The sequence below is a fragment of the Elephantulus edwardii genome, unplaced genomic scaffold (assembly GCF_000299155.1).
Source record: "Elephantulus edwardii isolate Elephantulus edwardi_28Jun2011 unplaced genomic scaffold, EleEdw1.0 scaffold00191, whole genome shotgun sequence".
Taxonomy (NCBI): domain Eukaryota; kingdom Metazoa; phylum Chordata; class Mammalia; order Macroscelidea; family Macroscelididae; genus Elephantulus; species Elephantulus edwardii.
The window spans coordinates 3,020,858-3,031,170 of record NW_006399941.1 but is presented as its reverse complement, the minus strand read 5'-3'; positions in this window follow the sequence as shown (position 1 = coordinate 3,031,170).

The window sequence follows — 10,313 nt, the reverse complement described above, 5'->3', positions numbered from 1 at the left end:
ATTGTTGATAGATCTTCCACCAATCCTAACACCACGCTTCTCCTCATAGAGCCCAGCCTCCCGGATAATCTGCTCTGCATACAGGTTGAAAGGTATGGAGACAGGACACATCCCTGACGTACACCCTTCCCAATTTTGAACCATGCGGTGTTGCCCTGCTCTGTTCTGACGACTGCATCTTGGTCCAAGTATAGGTTTCGCATTAGCACAATTAAATGTTCTGGGATATACCCTGAGAAAATGAGAACTCAGGCACAGACAGAGACTTGTACACCAGTGTTCATAGCAACGTTATTCACCATTGCAAGAACAGGGAAACAGCCCACATGTCCAGCCACAACTGAATGGATTGAGACCTCATGGAACATTCACACAATGGAATACTACGCAGCCTGCAGGAGCAATGATTTTATAAATTACTAACCTAACTTGAGAGGGACCGGAAAGCATAATGCTGAGCAAACTAACTCAGTCTCATAACGACAAATACTGTATAAAACCGTTATTGTAGAATGAGCACGAGGATCTAACGGGAGGGCGAAAGGGAAGCAGAGGGATGAGGAGGAGCAGGGAAAGGGGGGAATTAATCATGACGTTGCATAATTTGAAGGGTGGGTGGTTAGGTAAATGAGAAGGAACTGGTGTGAGAATCAGCGTATTTTAATTTTGTAAATAAACTAATATAGTTTTTTTAAAAAAGAAAGGAAAAAATGCAGAGAGCGAGGTTGGCCCTTTTGATTTTCTGACTCCCGCTCTTCACACATTTCATTATAATACTTTGCTTTGTCTTCGTGTGCTGCCCCTTAAAATATTCTAATCTGCTTCTTAACTTCTTGGTTTCTTCGCTTTGCTTTGGCTTCTCAACACTCTAGTGCAATATTTAGAGTCTCTTCTGACATCAACTTGAGTCTTTTCTTCTTCCTCTGTCTTTGAAATGACCTTTTGCACTCTTCATAGATGATATTCTTGTCATCCTCCCACAGCTGATCTGGTCTTCGCTCATTAGAGTTCAAACCTGTTCCTGAGTTGGTTTTTAAATTCAAGTACAGTATACGGAAGATAAAATTTTTATTCCTATGGATTTGATTTGACCTTCTTTAGCTTTAACTTGAACTTGCATATGAGTAGTTGATGATCTGCTCCACAGCTAGCACTTGGCCTAGTTTTCAATGTTGATAATGAATTTCTCCAACGATTCCTTCCACAGAGCAATCAATCTGATTCCTGCGCACACCATCAGGTGAAATCCATGTGTATAGCCTACATTTATGATTTTATAAAATTTATTTACAATGAATAAATCATTGATTGTACAGAATTCTATGCCCAGCCTCATTTCTGTCACCAAGTCCATGCTTTCCAACTACTAATCCTTCTTCCCTCTTCCCAATTTTTGCATTCCAGTCACCCATTATTATTAATACATCTTGGTTGCATGTTTGATCAATTTCTGACTGCAAAAGTTGGTAGAAATCATCTATTTCCTCCTCTTCGGCTCTGGGAGTTGGTGCATAAATCTGAATGATAGTGGTATTAACACATCTTCCTTGTATGCATATGGATATTATCCTGTCACTCACAAAAACTTCATCTTGCTTGGATTCCAATTAACACACTTGGTACCAGCAGTCAGGAAATAAGGAGATGCACTGGGAAAATCTGCAGTTAGGGGGCTTTCCAAATTATTGAGGAGTAATGATGTCAGTTAGGTGTGTGGTGTCACTAATGTGCATCTGATTCAGGTCATAGTCTTTCCAATCACTTGCTATGCATCAGAGAGCTGGAAAATGAATAAGAATGACAGAAAAGCCTTTGAGCTGTGGTGTTAGAGAAAAGCTCTGAACAACCCATGGATGGCCAAGAGAACAAACAGATATGTCTTGGAGAGGGTGCAGCCCATCTGCTATTTGGAGGCAAGAATGATGAGGCTTCACCTTGTATAATTCAGGCAGTTGCCAGGGGGAGCTATTCTTTGGAGAAGGACATGATGCTGGGAAGGTTGAAGAGTCAGCATAGAAGAGGAAAACTCTCAATCAAGTGGATTGACACTGCGACTGCTGCAATGGCTCTTGTGTGTCAGAAAGTGTGAGGATGGTGCAGGATAGAACAGGGTTCTTGTCTTTTTTTTGTAGGGTTGCTGTGAGTCATACTCCACTTCATGGTGCCTAACAACAACAACTCATAACATTGTATTTCAACATGAATTTGTTGTGTTGTTGTTAGGTGCTGTCAAGTCACTTGCAACTCATGACGAGCCTATGTACAATAGCCTTGAAACCTGCTCTATCCTGTGCTAACCTTATTGTCTCTGACACACCTACCCTCATTACCCCAGTCACTGAATCAATCCATTTCATTGGTCTTCTTCTCTTGTACTGTCCCTTCACCATTCCAAGCATGACGTCCCTATCCAAGGACTGGTCCCTCTTGTGATGGGCACATGAAAATTATATTTACATTATTCTGTAGTCTGTTAGGAAGCTTGGTGGCACAGTGGGTTAAGAGTGAGACTGCTAACTGAAAGGTTGGTAGTTTGAATCCATCAGCTACTTTATGGGAGAAAGCTGAGACAGTCAGCTTTCCTTAAGATTTAGAGTCTTTGAAATCTTACAGGACTACTGTATTCTGTCCTATAACATCTCTGTAGATTAGAATGGACTTGAAAACAATTTGGTTCAGAATTTAAATCAATGCTCCTTTGTCCTTTTACTCCTAAGTAGGAAGCTCTAGTAGTCTAGAGTGTAAGGAGTTGCACTGCCAACACAGAGGCAGGTAGTTCAAATCCACCAACTTCTCCTTAGAAGACAGTTGAGCAATCTCCTCCTGTGTGATTTACAGCCTCTGAAAAGCCATGGAGACTCAGCTATGGATTGGTTCTTACTGATGACAATGAGTGAGTGAGATACTTGTTAATACTTCTGTGTGTGCACCAAGAACAGGAATATTATTCTGGATAACCACAGTTCAAGATACATAATCAAGTTAGAACATTTCAAATTGTAACAGTTTTTTGGTTGTTTTGGGGTTTTTTTTATTCTTTGCTTTTAGCATGATACTTTTAAAAAAATAAACCTTTTGTTACATAGTGGTTTACTTAAAATCTCACATACATTGTTTTTCACACCAGATTCTTTCCCATTTCCTTTACCCACCCCTCCCATCACTCATCAAATTGTACGGCGTCATAATTATCACCCCCCTCCCTCTGCCCATCCTCACCCCTCTGCTCCACCCCCACCTTGGATCCTCATACTAATTCTACAATAATGGTCTTATACAGTATTTGTCCTTATGGGACTGAGTTCACTCAGTATAATGCTCTCCAGTCCCTCTCAAGTTAGGTAGTAATTTACAAAATTGTTCCTCCTGTGTGCTGGGTATGTACCATAATTTCTCCATTACTTTGATTGTGGTTGAACATTTGGGCTGTTTCCATGTTCTTGCAATGGTGAATAATGCTGTTATGAACGTTGGTGTACAAGTCTCCATCTGTGCCTCAGTTCCGATTCTCTCAGGATGTATTCCGAGCAGTGGAATAGCTGGGTCATATTGAATTTCTATATTTAGCTTTCTGAGGAGATACCAAACTGCTTTCCAGTGTGGTTGTACCATTTTACAATCCCACCAACGTGTATAAGAGTTGCTACTGACCACATCCTTTCCAATATTTATTACTTGCTTTCCTGTTTAACTTTGCCACTGCAACTGGAGCGAGATGGTATCTGATTGTGGTTTTGATTTACATCTCTTTCATTGCCGTTCATTTTGAGCATTTCTTTATGTGTCTGTTAGCCATTTGAGTATCTTCGTCTGTGAAAATTCTCTTCATGTCTTTTGCCCATTTTGTAATTGTATTATCAGTCTGTTTCTTGTGGAGAGCCTGTAGGATTCTGTAAACTTTTGATATGAGATCCTTGTCTGAAATGGCATTGCCAAATGTTTTTTCTCAGTCAGTAAGTTTTATTTTCACTCTGTTGGAAAATGTTTTTGATGTGCACAGAGATTTAATATTTCTCATTCATCAATTTTATCCTCTTTAGGTAGCGCATTTCTGGTTGTATATGGTAGTCTCTTTATACCATAGACTAGGCCTCCTAAGCTCGTTCCCAGTTTGTCTCTTACAAACTTTATGGTATTGGGCTTTACTTCCAGGTCTCCGATCCACCTTGAGTTGATTTTTGTGTATGGTGTGAGATGTGGATCCTGTTTCAGCTTCCTACAGGTTAACAGTCCAGTTTTGCCAGCATCATTTGTTGAAGAGGTTGTCATTTTCCCATTCGATAGATTTGATTTTCTTGTCAAATATCAGTTTACCATAGATAGCTGGGTCAGTTTCTGGGATCTTAATTATTTCCCACTGGTCTATGTGCCTGTCATTGTACCACTACCATGCTGTTTTGTTTACTACCACTGTGTATTTGGTTTTGAGGTCAGGGAGTGCTATACCTCCCACTTCATTTTTGTTTTTCAGACGTGCTTTGCTTATTCAGGGTCTCTTTGCTCTTCAAATAAACTTGACCATTTCTTTTTCCATCTCCTCAAAAAATGAATTTGGTATCTGTACTGAGATTGTGTTGAACATGTAGATTGGTTTTGATAGGATTGTAATTTTCACAATTTGAGTCTTCCTATCCATGAACAGGGAACATTTTTCCATCAATTTAGATCTTTTATTGAGTTTCACAGAAATGCTCTGTAGTTTTCTTTGTACAGGTCTTTTGTGTCTCTAGTTAGGTTCACTCCCAAGTATCTCAATTTGTGGTAGGTTATTGTAAGTGGTATTTTACTATCTTATTGATGTGCCAATTCTGTTAGTTGTTCCAATAACGTCCTTTATGGCTAAGAGGTTTTTGGTCCAAGATTTTGTCTAGAATAGCATAATGCTTCATCTTGTTTCTTTTGGTTTGGCTTTCTTCTGTTCAGTGTGTTAGGATCTTTTTTCTTTCATTTTTATTCTGATGTGAGTGAGAACTTACAGAGTAGACTGGTTTTCCATTCAAGTAAATGCATTCAGCACTCTTTCCTTTCCACCTTGTGATCCTTGTTTCCATTAATCCTATCTCTTCTCTTTTCCTATCTTCTGAGTTCTATCCCTGAGATAATACTGTCCTTTTGATGCGATATGATTGCCTCTTCTTCAATTTAGTATCTTCTTGGTGTCCCTGTTCAGCTATTTATCATTTAGGTGATAGTTGGGCCAATGGGATAAGTTCAGTTCCAGACTCAAAGGGTGACTAAAGGTAAAAATTCAGGTGTTTCCAGCAGTTTCTGTCAGACCAGGAAAGGCTGACCATTTTTATAATTTAAGATTTTGTTCCATTTGTGCCCCCCACCCCCAGTAGATCCAGAACCTTCTGCCATGTTTCCTTTCAGAGAAGTCAGTATCACCGTTGGACATGCATCTGTCACCAGGCTCCAAACCACTCTCCAAGACAGGGGTGGTCTGAACAGTAAGAGGTTTTTCTAGTGTGTTGTGCAGGGGACAGGGGCGAGAAACTTCTCAAATCTGCCTTTCCATCTGAAGGCCAAGGGGAAGGTTTTTGTAGGAAAAAGGCATGGTTGGAATTTTACAACATTGTTGTTTGCCCAGGGAGGTCTGAGTGGTGGGCATGTTCTGGTCATGGTGACCAGCTCCTATTGTCATTTTAAGGGTGATTGGCTCCCTCCTGTGTGACACAAGAAGGTCCTCATTGTTCTGCTTTATAGAAAAACAGATTGAGATGAATATTGCTATTATTATTATTTAAAGACTCAAAGGAAAGTTAACTATTAACTGCTGAAGCAATCAGAAAACAAAAACTTTCCAAGTAAGTGATCCAGCTTTTGAAAACTAATGCAAAAGTTTGAGGGGGAAAATTCCTTTTTTTGTCCAATCTATTAACCCTCTCTATGTGTTGGATTTCTACCTCTACTTCTACTTCTACCTCTATGGATTGCATCTCAATGTCAAGACAAAAATCTGCTGGCACTGGCCTTATAAGCAACATCATGCCTGATGGAGAAAAGATTAAAACTCTCGATTACTTCATCTTTCTTCGATTCACAATCAATATACTTGGTGCCAGCAGCCAGATCAAAAGACATATTGCGCTGGAAAAGTCTACAGTTAGGGACCTCTTCAAATTACTGAGGAGCAATAAGATCAATTTGAGAACTAAGGTGGACTTGATTCAGGCCATGGTGTTTGCAGTTCCTTGCTATGCATCTGAAAACTGGACAGTGAATAAGGAAGACAGAAGAAGAATCAATGCCTCTGAGCTATAGTGTAAATACTGAATACCCCATGGACTGCCAAAAGAACAAACAGATATGCCTTGGAGAAGGTGAAGCTTCATCTCACATACTTTGGGCATGTTTATAGAAGAGGCTGTTCCTTAGAGAGAGACAATGTGCTTGGAGAGATGAAGGAACAGCGAAGGAGAGGAAGACTTTCAACCAGGTGCATTGAGACAGTGACTAAAACAATAACCTAAGTGTGTTAGAGATTGTGAGAATGGGACAAGATAGGACAAGGTTCAAATCTGTTCTTCATAGGGTTGCTATGAATCATACTTGATTTGACGGCACCTAAGAACAACAATGTTTTACCCTAAGTAAATCTGCTGTCGAGGTGCTTTAAAGTGCTAAAAACAAGGATGTCATTTTAAAACTAAGGTAGTGTTTTCACTTGCTTCCAATGCATCTGAAAATTGGACACTGAATAAGGAAGATCAAAGGAGAATTGATGGCTTTGGATTGTGATGCTGGAGAAAAAGTATTGAATATACCATGGGAAGGTTGTATACCAGCGCTGTATCCTGTCTTCATACCTTTTCAATTTTTGTGCAGAACAGATTATCTGGGAGGCTGGGCTCTACGAGGAGAAATATGGCATCAGGATTGGAGGAAGAATCATCAAAAATCTACGTTATGCATATGACACAATCTTGCTTGCTGAAACTGAAGAGGACCTGAAGCACTTGCTGTGGAAGATCAAAGACTGCAGTCTTCAGTATGGATTGAGGCTCAATATCAAGAAAGCAAAGATTCTTACCACTGGACCAATTGGCAGCATCATAATGGTTGGTGAAGAGATTGAGCTTGTTCACAGTTTTGGTTTGCTTGGCTTCACAGTCAACACTCTTGGCACCAGCAGCCAGGAAATTAAAAGACGTAGTGCAATGATGTCAGTCTGGAAACTAAGGTGCACCTGACACATGACATGGTCTTTGCAATCACTTGCTATGAATCAGAGAGCTGGACAATGACTAAGGAGGATAGAAGAAGAATTGATGCCTTTGAGCTGTGGTGCTGGAGAAGAGTATCGAATATACCATGGACTGCTAAGAAAACAAACAGATTTGTCCTGGAGAGGGTGAAGTCGGACTGCTCCATGGAGGCAAGGATTCTGAAGCTTCGTCTGACATACTTTGGACATGTTGCGAGGAGGGGTCAGTCCTTGGAGAGGAACATCATGCTTGGGAGGGTGGAGGGACAGTGCAGGACAGGAAGACCCTTGATGAGATGGGTTGATTCCGTGACTGGGATAATAGGGGTACGTGTGTCAGAGAAGGTGGGATTGTATCAGATCGGGGCGTAGTTTAGGGCTATTGTACATAGGGTCTCTATGAGTCACAGGTGACTCAATGGCATATAACAACAACAACAACATACCATGGACTGTTAAAATAATCAACTAATCTATCCTGTAGGATGTGTAATCAGAGTTCTCCAGAGAGTCAGGGATGGTGAAGTTTCTGATACACTTTGGACATGTTATGACAGAGGACAGCCCTTGGAAAAGAACACCGTGCTGGGAAAAGCGAGGGTCAGAGTAAGGGAAGAAGATCCTGAACAAGATTGACACAGTGACTACAACAATAGGTTTGAACATAACAGAGATGGTGAGAAAGGAGCAGGACAGCACAAGGTTCTGCTCTGTTGTGCACAGGATCGCAGGGAGTTGCACCCAGCAACAATGTAATGCTAAGTGGCAACATCATCCAGGTAGCAGAGCACCATCTAGTCCTTCTGATCTCAGGGTCATGAAGGCTGAGATTACCAAAGTCTGTTAGGACTGTGGACTAATTGTTTCCATGAGTTTTCTTCACATTTTGCTCCAGACAAGAACCAATTGTTGTACTCTTGTTTCTTTGGCCTCCTTTATAGACAACAGTTTCTCAGTCTTCTCATCTTCCTGTTAAGAACTCATTGTGGTTATTTTACAGAATGTTCCCCACCTTGAGTCTGCCTGGTATTTCCTCAGGATCAGATTCATGTTACACTGTTTGGCAAGAATGCTAAGTCGTTGGTATTGTTTTCTTCTCAGAGTAACAAATCCAGAAACACATGATCACTTCTCACCCTTTACACACAGTGCCAGAAGCTTCCATTACTAAGGAGTAATCCTGACTCTCCACTGTACTGTTCGCATTTTCTTTTTTGAAATGAATAAATTATGGAAAGATATTTTGATAGTCCATGTAAATATGTCATTCTTCACTAAACCTCACCATGATCCCAGAGTGTGTAAGAACTCATTCAGCTATTTTGAAATCCATTGGCTTCTCTCTGAGGGGAGGAACCAAGAAACCAAGAGTGTGCTTTTGAAGGTAAAAAGATCCCCAAACACAACTATAATATGTAATAAGGTACCTATCAACAACAATTTGTTGTTGTTGTTGTAAAGTGCCTTCAAGTCACCAGAAACTCATAACAACCCTATGCACAATAGCGACAAAGCCTGCCTTATCCTAAGTTAGTCTCACTGACTCAGGCACACTTACCCCATTGCCCCAGTCACAGAGTAAATTCATCTCATTTGGGGTCTTCCTCTCCTGCTCTGTCCCTCCACCTTTCCAAACATGATGTCTTTCTCTAAGGACTGATCCCTTCTGGCCACATACCCAAAGCATGTGAGTTAGAGCTTCAAAATCCAAGCCACCAATGAGAAACTTGGTTTCACCATCTCCAAGACAGAATTATTTGTTTTCTTGGTGGTCCACAGTATGTTTAGGGCTCTTCTCTAGCACAACAACTGAGAGGCATCAATTCTTCTGTCATCCTTAGTCATTGTCCAGCTCTCTGATGCATAGCAAGTAGTTGCAAAGACCATGGCATGAATCAGGCGCACCTTAGTCTCAAGACTAAGTCTTAGTCGTTGCTTCTCAGTACTCTGGAGAGGTCGCTGACAGCACCAGCAATATACTAATAGTAAACTACAAGTTACACTAAACGTATCTTTTCTGGACGCAACCATAAATCAAATTATAATAACAAAAGCTATTCTAATGACATTAAAACCAAAAGAGTTTAATACTAGTTTTACTCAGAAGTAAGGTTCTTCATAAATTAAATTCAGTTGGGTTGTTCTTATGTGCCATCAAGTCACCTTAATTTATGACGAAGGGCTAAAAGCATAGTATGTTATTACTGACTACTAAATAGCACACCAACAAAAGTTAAATTACATTTTTATTTAAAAAATAAGTCCAATCATTGAATATAGGTGCTATCTATTGTCAGATACATCAGTGTTTTTTATGCACAATTTCTAAAAATGTGTTGAGTGACTCAATTGTAAGATGTACCCCAATGTCAGAGATATTAAAGTATGAAAAATGGGGATGGGGAGGAGTCCAAAACAAAAGAATTCTTTTGAAATAGAGTATTGACATAAACAAATGCTCAATATTTCACCATGTAAGCATATTAGAGCTTTATAGCACATCGAGTTATTAAAACTAAAAGCCATATACAATTGCCAAGATATTAGCAAGAGAGGGCACCAAAGATGTTTGCAAAAATAATAGGTGAATTTGTAACCCAAAAAGTGTAATTCAAGTTCTACTTTCTGTTGATCATAGCTCTCAGCGCATTCAGGAACTAATGATGAGAAAGATTAATGCAATAAAACAAAAAAGTAACTATTCTTTATTGCAATTTGATAGATAAATACTGCTTGCATGGGCAATTATTTTACTACAAAATTTTAATTAGAATAAGACAGTGATATAGAAGAATCTATTTTTTGCTTAATTATTAACAAATATAACCAACTCTACACTGTATAATCTGTGAAAGAATACATGGCCAACAAACATAATTTGGAGTTTTAGTATCATGTTGGAGAATATTTCTGAACTCATAGGAGCAATGACAAAAAATTTAAAAAAGGCCTGCATAGCAGTTTCGCAGATTAAGCAGTACGTGTCAAAATGCCAAGTAATACCGTGCATCACTCCCCTCACTCAGGAGCCCTTCTCCAAGTCTGTAAGGAGTTGCACTGCTAACTCAAAGTTTAGTAGTTCTATCACATGCAAGCAAAATTCTGC